The sequence below is a fragment of the Myotis nattereri genome, assembly GCF_964212035.1.
Source record: "Myotis nattereri genome assembly, chromosome: 4".
Classification (NCBI taxonomy): Eukaryota; Metazoa; Chordata; class Mammalia; order Chiroptera; family Vespertilionidae; genus Myotis; species Myotis nattereri.
This window is the reverse complement of record NC_138079.1, coordinates 8,452,870-8,467,335: the sequence shown is the minus strand read 5'-3', so window position 1 is coordinate 8,467,335 and position 14,466 is coordinate 8,452,870.

Below are 14,466 nucleotides of genomic sequence, written 5' to 3'. Positions count from 1 at the left end.
ACATCTCCTACTAGGGATATGCCCGCAACCCAGGTACATGCCCTCGACCGGAATCGAACCCGGGACCCCTCAGTCCGCAGGCCGACGCTCTATCCACTGAGCCAAACCGGTCTCGGTAGAGTATATTAAATATAAAAAAAATTTAGGCACACGGCAAAGATGATTACATAGTAATCAGAGATAACAGGTATTACAGGTTTTAGCATGTCATTGATAACTTGGGCTTATTATCAATGGAGCTGTTTTTCTTTCTAGTCCTTAAAAGTTTTTTTCCACAGTAGCTTTAGGAAGATGAAAATAAATAAGAATTGAGGACACAAAACTAAAAAAAAAAATGTAATGAGGTTTACCTGTTTACCTGTACCTCTGTTGGTGCATGATTCTTACAGGTTAAGTTTAGCCTTCAGAAGTAGAAGTTAAAGATTTGGGAAACAAATCATTCTTAATTTGAAAAACTGGGACAGTATAGTTCTATTTCCCACACACTCTGCCAGGAACCCACATTGCAAAATGAAGAATTGTCATGTGTAGGTGGACACTGTTTGTGTATTTCCTTTGAAGAGATTTTTATTTTAAACATTGTTTTCTATCCTCCCCTGCAGTTTCTGCCGGAATCCCACTTCTCTGCACTGGGAGACCTTGGCTCAGCTCTTTAGAACTGTCTTGAGTTCCTCTCTGAAGGTTTGAACTATGCAAGAATGGCCTGCCTGACCAGTTCCATTGCTCTCTCTGGGCTAATTATTTGACTACCCTTTTGAGTAAACACCATAAGGTGAGAACCCAAAAGTGAAGACTGCTTGTGGCAGCCAACCACATTCTCTTTGACTCGGTTGAATTGTCCTTGGGTCAAAGGAACGGGTAAGAAAGGGGATACTTGCTGGGAGGAAGGCAGCAAGATGAATCAGATCTGGCCCGAACCCCTTACTGTACTAGGCCAAAGCTGGCCACGTCTGACTTAGAGCATTTCTGCAGCACTAGCGTTCATGGAGCAAAGCCTGTGCAAATGGTGTTTGCTCTCTGTCTTCCATGACAGGCCATGCAGATACTCAAAACAGAGTGAAAAAGGCATCTCTCTGGTATAAATAACCCATGGCCTTGGCCACCTTCGCCTTCCACATGCTCACCCAGTTGGTTCGGTGGATTACAAGCATGCCAAGCACTGACCTTGGGCATGAAAAGAGGTCCTGGATGGTGTTTGTGGTCCTGATGAAGGCCCTCCCATGTTAGTGGTGCGTGTCAAATGTGTGGTCTCCAAATCATTTTCATTTTCTAAGCATGAATTTTATGCTGAGTCTAGTGCGTGGATTTGTTACACATGTGGGTACTAAGATGAGCTCCGCAACATCTTCATGTGGTGATGAATTGCTGCCGGGGAGGCTGGTTGCCACCAAATGATGGCTTCGGGCTGCCTCCTTCTCTGGCAGTTACACTCCTCCAAGTGATGGCTTTCTTCCTTTTTATTCTTTCCCCCATTTTGCTCCAAATAAATATTTTCACTGTACACCCCTTGTAGATTGAGCTAATGAACAAAGAAAGGGGATTGTTTACTTACTGTTGCTCATTTTTGAAGATACAGTGGGGAGATAAAGCCTTATGAGTTCAGGTGTCTCATCTACAGGATGATGGACACTCTGATTATATTTCAGTTTCCTCTCATCCCTTCCTCCCCACCCCCACCTCCCCCACCTCCCGCCCAGAATTGCTGTATATTTTAGTACTTCAAAAAATACACAGAGTCTCCCTGGTTGAATCAACCACACCACACACTACCATAATCTGTAGCTTGTTAGTCACTTTCCACAGCATTTTCACACTTGCTATGATCTTATTAGTCACCTCCTGAGGATGTTTGGCAGGTGTGATGCAGATTGTCACGTTTCACCAAATGCTGTTTCCCTTTCTTCTGGAACCTGTGGCTGGATGTTATTTCTCATACTTCTGTGGTTACGTGTGGCCCGGGTGACTGGCCTCCAGCCAGTGGAACACAGGTAGAAGTGATGTGTGCCACTGCTAGGCCTGGTCCTTAAAAGACCCCCAATCCTCAGAGATGCTGTCTTCCTTCTGCCAACAACATACAAGGCCCTGGTGTATCGCAAAGCCATTAGATAGAAGGTGACTGGGTCGCTGAATGCCTGCATGGAGTGGGGACCTCATTCCAATCCCAGTGGCTCTCATGGAACAATGAAGTGAGAGAGGAACACTCCATTGAGACTGGAGGGGCTGCCTGTTTCAGCAGGTAGCCCATGCTTCATACAGCATGATTGGAATCATCTCGTTTTACTAATAACAATGTAGGCATAGAAAAGCCATGGAACTTGCTCAAAGGCATGAGTGGGAAGACCAGCTGAAATGTATTCAATAGTTAGTCTGTGTGAGACACTGTGCTGAATGCTTTATGCATGTGCTTTGTATACCTAATTCTCACAACAAAGCTAATATTCCCATTTTATAGATCAGAAAGCTGAAGTTTGATTATTTTTAAGAAGACAGCAGAGCCTTTGGGGATGATGGTGCTGAGGTTCCTGCAGTAAAAGTGGCTGCTGGCTGAGGCATCTTGACGACCCGTGTGCTACTGCCAGGCTTCCCATTGACCCTGTGTGATTGGTTGTCTTTCCAATAAATTCCTTTCCTGCTTAAAGACACCAAACTCATTTTCTGTTGCTTGTGAATCATAACCCCACCCAGTACAAGGAGGCTGAGTGAATTACAGATCGCATTGTTGACAAATGACAGGGCAAAAAATTTAATCTAGACCTGTCTGATCCCCAAACCTGCACCCCTAACTTCTGTATTTCTTAACCCAACTGGAACTCCAACCATATGACTCTTACATCTCTTTCTTCCTCAGTGTCATGGGCTTTGAGATAAAGAAAATCAGAGTTCAAGGCCATAGTACGTAAATTGCCATAGTGAAAAGTAGTTTTTATTAAGTTGGTTCTTTTTAAAATATATTTTTGATTTCAGAGAGAAAGGGAGAGGGAGAGAGAGATAGAAAATTAATGATTAGAGAGAATCATTGATCGGCTGCCTCCTCAACCGCCCCCCCCCCCCCTCCACCACACACTCACAAACACTGGGGATTGAGCCCACAACCTGGACATGTGGCCTGACTGGGAATCGAACTGTGACCTCTTGGTTCATGGGTCACTGCTCAACCACTGAGCCATGCCTGTCAGGTTCTAAGTTGGTTCTTTTCAAGTTTAAATAATATAATAATGAATACAAATAAAATGTCATTTCCATATTAAAAACAAATATTAGCCTATGATTGTATTTATTATATACAATTACATCTCCAAAATTGACTTCTAATGATTGTATGATTAGTTGTTGGGCATAAATTGTTTAGAGGGTGTTGTGGTAAGTTGAGGATATATAACTTTGATAGAACTTACTTTTGCCTGGGCCTAACCCAAAACACCCAAAGACTGATTTTGTGTATAATCACAAAAGAGGTAATTAAGGTAATTATTCAGATAATTTAGGCAATCCCTATCCCTGTCTTTTGATGAGAAGGAAATAATTGCTTTCAATGAGATGATTTCTATTGCCTACTGATACCGCTGCACTGCATTAGCTAATTGCTCAGGAGTACATTTAATATTTATTATGTAATCACTGTGTTAATTAAAGAGATATTAGTGAATTCTACCCCAGACACCTGGTTCTTTTCCAGGTGAATTTTTTTTTTTGAGATATTTGTAAGAAAAACAGACACATTTGTTTGGGAAAGATGAGTATAAATCTGTCTGGAAACAAGGAGTCAAAGTGATGACCATCTGCTTCCCCTTCCCCAGGGCCCACTCGGAAACACCTCTCCCAGTCTGGTCTGTTACAAAACCAGACTGCCCTAGCCGGTTTGGCTCAGTGAATAGAGTGCCAGCCTGTGGACTGAAGGGTCCCAGGTTCCATTCAAGTCAAAGGTAACATGCCCGGGTTATGGGCTCGAGCTCCAGTGTGGGGTGTGCAGGAGGCAGCCAATCAATGATTCTCTCTCATCATTGATGTTTCTCTCTCTCTCTCCTTTTCCCTTCCTCTCTGAAATAATAAAAATATATTTAACAAACAAACAAACAAAAACACCAAAGACCAAAGCCACCACAGCCCAATAAAAGATAAGGTCAAACTATGACTAATAATGGTATATCCATCTAGCAACTCACCACCCATCACTGCACTCCTAGGAAGAAAGTGCCAAAAGCAAGAAGCAGAAAATCCTTTACAATATTTCTGACACACTTATAACCACTTAATTTAATTTTCTATTTCGTGTGAAGTAGTTTACAACTCCTGCAGCTACCAAAGGGACAGACAACAACTTCTATGATGTGTTTTTATTGTTTTGTTTTTGACCACCACACAACTTTATTGGCACAATCTACATGAGATGCTACTGGCCCCTCCCAAGGAGGACAAACAGACCTTTTCTCTCCTACTGTTACTGAAATGTAAGGCAACACCATTGCAAAGCAAACTTAACACATTCTTGGCAAACGATTCTTAGCCCCTGTTTTAATTATGATCATATGATCATTGGGGAGGTGGCGGGGAGATGGGAAGGGAGGAGAACGCCTGTTCCCAAGACACGTGGCTGCAGAGGGCAGGTGTGGCCGTGTCTCTCAGTGGTCCTGCACCTCTCTGGAAAAGATGCTTTCGGGCTCCTTCCCATCCTCCAAGACAGCAGCAAATCCTCCCTCTCGCCTCCTTCTGGCCAAAGCAGCCAAGGATTTAAAAGTTTTCGGTTCATCGATGGCCAGGTCAGCCAGCACTTTCCTGTTGAGCTCCACCTGGCACTTAATTAAATTGCCAACGAACGCTGGGTAATGCAGCCATGTTCCTGGGAGGCAGCTGTAATTCGATTAATCCAGAGCGTCCTCAGGACGCTCCTCTTCCGTCTCCGGGCTTTCGTGCATTTCACAAACGCTCTGCTCACAGCCCAGACAGACGGCCAGCCGGTAGGTAGCAGCAGTTCTTCAGCACCTCCCACACCTGCCAGTAGCGGTTTGTGACGTGGCTCCAACAGCCCGAGTGCGTCGTGAGGAAGACCATGGCACCCAGGTGGTGTCCCTGCTTTTTGTGTCTGTGTTTTTTTAAAAGTGGAATCAAACAGCATTTGTCTTTTTAAAAAAATATTGCGATTATTACAGATATCCCTTTTTTTCCCTCCCATTGCCTCCCTCCACCCGGTTCCCGCCCTGCCCCAGGCCTTCGCCACCCTCTTGTCTGTGTTCATAGGTAATGCATATATGCATATAAGATCTTTGTTTAATCTTCCCAACCCCTCACCCCACTTCCCTCTGAGAATCCTCAGTCTGTTCCATTTCCATGCTTCTGATTCTATTTTATTCACCAGTTTATTCTGTTCATTAGATTTCTTATTCATTTATTTTGATTTTTAGTTTCAATTGTTGATAGGTATGTATTTGTTGCCATTTTGTTGTTCATATTCTTTATCTTTTTCTTTTTCTTCTTCCTCTTCTTAAAGAATACCCTTCAACATTTCATGTAATACTGGTTTGGTGGTGATGAACTCCTTTAGCTTTTCCTTGTCCATGAAGCTCTTTATCTGACCTTCCATTCTAAATGATAGCTTTGCTGGGTAGAGTAATCTTGGTTGTAGGTCCTTGCTATTCATCACTTTGAATATTTCTTGCCACTCCCTTCTGGCCTGCATGGTTTCTGTTGAGAAATCAGCTGACAGTCGTATTGGCATTCCCTTGTAGATAACAAACTGCTTTTCTCTTGCTACTTTTAAGATTCTCTTTTTGTCTTTAGCCCTTGGCATTTTAATTATGATGTGTCTTGATGTGGCCCTCTTTGGGTTCCTCTTGTTTGGGGTTCTCTGTGCTTCCTGGACTTGTAAGTCTATATCTTACACCAGATAGGGGGAGTTTTCTGTCATTTCTTCAAATAGGTTTTCAATATCATGCTCTCTCTCTTCTTCTGACACCCCCATAATGTGAATGTTGGTATGCTTGAAGTTGTCCCAGAGGCTCCTTACACATCTTCATATTTTTGGATTCTTTTTTCTTTTTTGCTCTTCTGGCTGGGTGTTTATGCTTCCTCATATTTCAAATCGTTGATTTGATTCTCAGAATCCTCTAGTCTACTGTTGAATCCCTGTATATTCTTCTTTTTAACAAAATTTTTTTTATTGATTAAGTTATTACATATGTGTCCTTATGTCCACATTACCCCCCCCCATATTCTTCTTTTTTTATGTTTTATATCAACAAACATTTGAAATGTAAATATTCACCAATAGGGGAATTTTAGCTAAATTATTTTTTAAAATTGTCATTTTCTTTCTTTCTTTCTTTCTTTCTTTCTTTCTTTCTTTCTTCCTTTCTTTTTCTTTCTTTCTTTCTTCTTTCTCCCTTTCTTTCTTTCTTTCTCTCTCTCTTTCTCTCTTTCTTTCTTCCTTTCTTGTCTAAAGTTTTACATATGTCTCCTTTTGCCCCGATTGACCCCCACCTCCAGCCATTCCCACCCTTGGCAAGCCCCCACAGTGTCTGTGTTCATTGGTTATGCTAATATGCATTCATACAAGTCCTTTGGTTGCTCTCTAACCACCCCTTCCCCTGCCATTTGTCTCTGGATCTATTCTTGTTCATCAGATTTTGTTGATCATTATATCCCACATATGACTGAGATCATGTGATGTTTATCTTTCTCCAACTGGCTTATTTCACTTAGCATAATGCTCTCCAGTTCCATCCATGCTGTTGCAAACAGTAAGAATTCCTTCTTTTTTACAACAACATAGTACATTGTGAAGATGTACCACAGTTTTTTAATTCACTCATCTGCTGATGGGCACTTAGGCTGTTTCCTAATCTTAGCTATTGTAAATTGTGCTGCTATGAACATAGGGGTACATATATCTTTTCTGATTGGTGTTTCTGGTTTCTTGGGATATAGTCCTAGAAGTGGGATTACTGAGTCAAATGGGAGTTCCATTTTTAACTTTTTGAGAAAACTCCATACTGTCTTCCACAGTGGCTGCACCAGTCTGCATTCCCACCAGCAGTGCACAAGGATTCCTTTTTCTCCACACCCTTGCCACCACTTGTACACGTGTGAGATGCTATCTCATTGTTGTTTTGATTTGCATCTCTCAGATGATTAGTGACTTTGAGCATGTTTTCATTTGTCTCTTGGCCTTCAGTATGTCCTCTTTCAAAAAGTGTCTATTTAGGTCCTTTGCCCATTTTTTTGATTGGATTGTTTATATTCCTTTTGTTAAGTTGTATGAGTTCTCTGTAAATGTTAGAGATTAAACCCTTATCTGGAATAGCATTGGCAAATATGTTCTCCCACGCAGTGGGCTTTCTTGTTGTTTTGTTGCTGGTTTCCTTTGCTGTGCAGAAGCTTTTTATTTTGATGTAGTCCCATTTGTTTATTTTCTTCTTAGTCTCCATTGCCCTAGGATCTGTGTCAGTAAAGAGATTGCTACAACATATGTCTGCTATTTTTCTGCCTCTGGAGTCTTATAGGATTTTTATGGTTTCCTGTCTTATATTTAAGTCCTTTAGCCACTTTGAGTTTGTTTTTGTGTATGGTGTAAGTTGGTGATCTGGTTTCAGTTTTTTGCATGTATCTGACCAAATTTCCCAGAACCATTTATTGAAGAGACTCTCTTGACTCCATTGTATACTCTTGCCTCCTTTGTCAAATATTAATTGAGCATAATGGGGTCAATTTCTGGGTTCTCTGTTTGTATATTATTTTTTATTTCAGTCAGTGTATGCTTAAATTCTGACTGGTGTTTTTCCATTTTTTTGTAGGTTTCTAGGAGATTCTTGAGTAACCTTATAACCATAGTTTTGAACTCTATATTCAGTAGTTTTCTTTCTTCCATTCCTTTCATTTGTGACACGTTTCTTTGTCTCCACATTTTGCTGCTGTTGTTACTGGGAGAAATTGACCTCCAGGCCAATTGGCTGTGAGGATCAGCTGCGACTACAGTGGGAGAGCTGCTATGCAGGAGACACCCCTATGGAGCAGGACTTGCTTCAGTAGGGCTTTGGTGCTCATTGAGTCTTCCCCTTGAGTGTGTTGCTTATGGATGTGCAGAGTTGTAATCTTGTATGGTCTGACACTGACCACTGGGAATACTGGCTCTGGGTCTCCAGGGAGGTGCAAAGTGAGCAGGAGCTACAGAGATCTGCAGATTCCTCCTCTTTGTATCAGGTTTGGAAGTGCCCAGATGAGGTCCAGCTGTGAAGCAAGGCAGGCTGGTGGTGGTGCCAGGTCTTTGGCCTTTTCTTGATAGAAAGGCTCCCTGAACCAGCTGCAGCTTGTTTGAGATATTTTAGCCTGAGTAAGAACAGGCCATTCATATGCAAAAGTCGCTGCACACAGCTTGAGTGGGGTCTTAAGGAATCACCAGGGTGGAGCAAACAGAAATGGCTGCCAGTCAGCCCTGTGACTGGGGAAGTCCCAGTATAGGAACAATGACCCCTGTAAGCACCTCCATCTGGGAGAAAGCTGCCCCCAAGTTCCTGCCCTGAGGCCAGACAATCCAGTTCCTCCTCGCATGTATCTGTGTTCTCCAGAGCCTCATCCTGGTGCTGGAGCTCAGAGGAAGTGGGACCTTGTAAGTTCAGTTCATGGTGCTGGCAATTTAAGAGAAACAGTTGGGTCTCCAGCAGCCTCTATGTCACTGAGCCCTAATAGCATTGGTTTTACTGCCCATAGGAACTTCTTTTCTCAGCTCTGGGACCCTGGACTGGGGGTCTGGTGTGGGGCTGTAACCCCTTGCTCCTCTGGGTGGCCTCTGCAGAGACGCTCTTTCTCCTGATTAAAAAAAGCGGCACATGTGGGTGCCAGACCAGCTGGTTCCACACCTCTGCACCTCCTATCTGTCTCAGTGTGCTTTCTTATTTACTTCTATAGTTGTAGGACTTCAATTCAGCCAGCTTTCCAGTGGTTGTGGATGATGGTTGTTCTGTATTTTAGTTGTAATTTTGATGTGTTTGTGGGAGACGGTGAATACAGGCGTTTACCTATGCTGCCATCTTCTTCTCTCTAGGATGTTTAAATGATGAAATACTTCCTTATGAAGTCCTGACTTATTCTGTTCACAAACACACAGCTAAAAGCAACTTCCTTGCTTGTTTTGAGCCAATGAACAACAATAAAGTGGAGAGTGTTGTCAGTAACATGAAAAAACACCAATAAAGTACAATCTATGTGCCAGGGATTATACTAAGCCCTTTATCTTTATCTTAGATAAGCCTATTGAATGAATACCTTCAAAGGAGGTGACATTATTTCACTTGCAGCTCTATCAGGGTATAAAGGCACTGAGAAAATCTGTGTTCATTTGGTGCATCTCTTTTATGGAGATGGTGTGGGGATGGGCATAAACAAGGCTTAGCGTAAATTTTGGGATGCAAGTAAGGGGAGTGGGAGATGATCATCTATCTGTTTTTGTCTTTCTCTACTCATTATAGACCTTGCTAATCAATAATATCCTCACTTCCTTCAGGGGCCCAACACCAATCTACGAGCGATGGCAGAAGAAAGGAAACTTCTTTGCTCGTTTGATGTAGCATATAATGTGTGAAGAACTGATTCAAAGAGATCTAATATTGTGCTTTTGTAAACCTGCATAGGTAGGTGTGAGGTCCTCCTTGCCTGGGAAGTTCTGGAAGGGCTGTGAGAAAATTCTATCAAAGTTTTTTTTTTTTCGTGTGTGTTGGAGGGCAAACTTTCTGCCAAGAGAATATGAAAGGGGTATATAGCAGGAGAGAGATCATGATCTTTAAATATAAAACTAGAAAAAAAAACCTAATCTAGGATAAAGGGTCCTGCAAAGTATATGCACCTATGAAAGAGGAACTTCAAGGATGCCCAGCATGTATCTTCATGCAGAATACCCACATTTACAATTTGGGGAGCAGCAGGACACAAACTGAAGAGGCAGGGATGGATTGTACTTGGGTCAAACTGTGACATTTCAGTCTGAATGTCTTCAGCTCTTAATGAACTAGCTAAATATTTCAATAACTCATATATAATGTGGGGAGCCAAGCAGGGAGTAAATGACTGAAAAAGATGAATTGTAACCACTAAAACCTAGATTTATGTGATTCAGTAAATACTTAATGATGTTTCAACACACATAAAATGAATATTTGGAAAATGGATTCATTTAAAACCAATGGCATACAGTTTCCTATAATAATGGAGTCCTTTGGGTATTATTTCCCTAAAGGATCAAAAATTTATTACTTATATCTATTTTATCTTTTGTTCTTGATGCTTGTACACTACAATAATTCTTACTTGTGTAAAGTGGAATACATACATGAATATATATATATATATATATATATATATATATATATACATATATATATATATATATATATCTACACTAATAAAAGAGAAAAATGGTAATTGGCGTACGGCGATACCGTTTTCATTGGCTAATCAGGGCTATATGCAAATTAATTGCCAACTAAGATTGGCAGTTAACTGCCAACAAGATGGCGGCTAATTTGCATATGTAGGCACAATGCAGGGAGGCGAAAGGGAAAGCAGGAAGAAGCCCCCTGCCACTGACAGTGATCTGAAACCCAGGGGGGAGCTAAGAGCTGGGGGGCAGGGCAAAGGTGGCCCTGGGGCCGCCTTTGCCCTGCCCCCCAGCCATGATCGGAGAATCAGGCGCCTTTGCCGCCCTGGCCAGTGATAGCAGGAAGTAGGTGTGGAGCCAGCAATGGGAGCTGGGCACGGTCGAAGCTGGAAGTCCCAGGAGCTAGGGGTCCCTTGCCTGGGCCTAAAGCGAAGCCCACGATCTCTGCGCCCCCCACTGCCACTGCAGGTCCCCGCTGCCTGGGCCGGACGCCTAGGCCAGAGGCATTAGGCTTGGGCAGGGGCGGAGCCTGCAACCGCGGGGAGCTGGGGGTCCCCTGCCCAGGCCTGACACCTCTGCCGGAGGCCTCAGGCCTGGTCAAGGGGCCGATCCGGTGATTGGTGATCCGAGGGTGATGAGGGTCAACTCCTCTGGCCGAGGCATCAGGCCTGGGTCGGGGGCAGAGCCAGGGATTGTGGGGATATGATGGTCCCCTTGCCCAGGCCTGAAGCCTGGGTCAGAGGCGTCAGACTTGGGCGGGGGGTGGAGCAAGCGATCAGAGGGAGATGGGGGTCCCCTGCCCAGGCATGATTCCTGGGCCAGAGGCCTCAGGCCTGGGCGGGGGCCAGAGCCAGTGATCGGGGGGAGATGGGGGTCCCCTGTCCAAGCCTGACACCTCTGGCAGAGGCGTCAGGCCTGGGCAAGGGGCCGATCAGGAGATCGGAGGGTGATGGGGGTCAACGCCTGAGGGCTTCCAGTATGTGAGAGGGGGCAGGCTGGGCTGAGGGACACTCTCCCCCACACACACACCTAGTGCACGAATTTCGTGCACCGGGCCCCTAGTGTGTGTGTGTGTGTGTGTGTGTGTGTGTATATATATATATATATATATATATATATATATATATATATTTTTTTTTTTTTAAATTCCTACCAGAGGATATTTTTCCATTGATTTTTAGGGAGAGTGAGAGAGAGAGGGAAAGACAGAGGCAAACATGGATGTGAGAGAAACACATTGATTGGTTGCCTCTTGCAGAAGTCCTGACCAGGGGCTGGGCCAGGGAGGAGCCTGCAACCAAGGTACGAGACCCTTTGGTCCACAGGCCCACTTCTTTCTGCTGAGCCAAACTGGCTAGAGCTAGAATACATATTTTTAGTTATATTTATACAAGGTGAACTCTTGCTGATCTCTTTTGCCAAAAGGATAGAATGTTATTCATTTCTTGATTATGAATGTTGTGCAGTGCTCAGTTGACTACGACCAGAGAGAGGAGAAAACTCAATATTTAGTCTCAGTTTGTACCTACCTTAAATATTTCAAATAACTGAGCTCATTTGGGCTGATCTCTTTGCATCAGCGTTCAACATGGACACTTGCAAGAGCTGAGTCATTTTCTTAAATGTTTTTCTGACCTCCAGTGTTTGGTAAGGAACCTCAGAAGAACACAGCTTTCCAGTTAAATAAACATTTTTGAATAAAAAGTATTATTGGTGGGGTGTTTTCTGTGTCCCCACCTGTTGCTGGCAGAAATAGGCTTCTTTCAGTGCCATGGGAATGAGACTTTCCTGAGGCCCACACGGGAGGATGAGGTGTTGCAGAAAGCTTTATTGGTGATGTAACATGAAGGGGGTTTCCCTTCAAGGCCCTGTTTCCCTCTGTCTCTCCATGGAAGAAGTCCCATTTTGTCTTCAGCATGGCTAAGATCAAAGCTATTGCCCAGGGTTTCTGCTCCATATTTGCACAATGCAGTCCAGCACCTGATAGCTTAGCTGTGTTCCCAGCTGCAGTCCATTGTGTGTGGAGTCTGCATGGCCTATGCTTCTAGTGTCACATGGCTATGGAGGGAGCACAGGCGAGTGCAAGGAAGCAGGAGTGAAGCAAAATGAATAAGAAGAAGAGGATTCCTTTGTCTGGGGATTATGTATTTCTAAATTTTCATGGGTTTGCATTGGCTCCACCCCTCTAGCCAATCCATGTTCCTCGGGCTAGACCGACAGGCAAGCATCTTTCCTACGTCACCCTGACTTCACTGCACAGACATCCATTTCTCCCTTTGGTGGGCCCCTTCCCCAAGTGGTTTGCAGGGAACAGCCGGTGGTTCCCTGTGGAGCATGAAGTTGCAGCTTCCTGGTGAAGCTGCCCAGATGACTGTGCTTATAATGTCTTGCCGGGAGCCGGTCCATCCTTGCTGTTTCAAAGGACCTGGCATATATGGCATACTGTTCTTAAAATGTTTGCTCACCTTCTTGGCACTATGTGTTTTAACCAAGGTCTCCTCTCTGAGAAAGATTGTTTCCCCAGGTAGGGATTTTCCCCTGAAGTTAGGGAGGGAATAAAACCCCTCAACTAAGTGCCAGGTGGGTAATTAATCACTTTAACTACGAACAATCATGCTTAAGCTACATAATCTTTACTCCCTGGAATGGAGATAAGAAACGCCCTAACCTTTGTAATAGAGATTGATAGGATTGAATCAACTGGTATAAATACAGATGTAACAAGACAGCAGGAGACAGAGAGAGAGACAGAACCTAGGCACAGAACCTACACAGAACGTCCTCTAGGGACAGAAGAACTTCGCTGGAGAGAACATGGCAAAAGATCCTGGACAGAAACTGGCCTCAGAACCTAGAGACAGAACCTAGCGAGAGAACATGGCAAAAGATCCTGGACTGAACCTGATTATAGAACATGGCAAGAGAACTGGACTAGAACCTGGTGACTGAACCTGGCTGGAGAACCTGGACAGAACCTGGCTGGAGATCCTAAGCAGAACCTCTCTGGAGATCGAGACCAGAACTTGGCTGGAGATCCTGGCTAGGCTGCTGATCAACTGAACGCTGTCTCCGTGTCATTCCTTCTTCGCCGACTCCCTCCACACCTTTGGGGACCCCTGGACCCGCTGGGGCTGGACCCCGGCATCATCTGGCCTTCCCTTGGCCTTCTTCCTATTATTAATATTATTAAACTGACTAGTTATGATGGTAACACAATAATTCTATAGAATAAAAATTAACTATATAACTTGATAACTGTTGTAAGGAATGGAGGAAGAATATAGTGAAACCTTGATTGTTGGGAAAAATAAGTAAGAGCAATATACTCAAGAAAGTCTGTGAATTGGTGCATGGTTTGGTGAGGGAACACCTTGTTCTTTTTAAAAAAATATATATTTTTATTGATTTTAGAGAGAAAGGGACAGGGGGAGAGATAGAAACATCAATGATGAGAATCATTGATTGGTTGCCTTCTGCACGCTCCCTACTGGGGATCGAGCCACAACCTGGGCATGTGCCCTGGACAGGAATCAAACTGGCTGGTCAAGGAACACCTTGTTCTTAATACATAAGCATTCTTCCTTACTAATGTGATACTTAATTTTATTAACATGAATACTGAAGGTATTATAGCATTTCTTTTTGCTTTGAGTCTTAGTTCTTAATTTTATTTGAACATGCAATAGAAAGAGATATTAATATACTTTTGCTTTAAAGCATTAATTTAGTAACTATGGGATGTTTTCTTGTGATAACACAAATACTTAAAGGTAAAAATGATAAAGATGAAGCATTTGAAAAGTAGGAGATCTGGAAAGAGAGAAAGGAAGGAGGAAGGCAGGGAAGAACCCAGGAGGGAGGAAAAGAGGAAGTTAGGGAAAGAGAGGGAGGGAGAGGGAGAGAGAGAGGGAGAGAAAATGACTGGATGGTAAATCAGTTCTACATTTTCTCACAGGTACACCCACAGATCTACGGTGGTATGGAGGTCCACCTAGAAGACTTCAATGCAGCAAAGAAAAATCCTGAAAGGAAACCCTGTGTGTCATCAACTACTAATAAGGTAGGAGCCCAACTGGTGTGGCTCAAGGGTTGAATGTCAACCT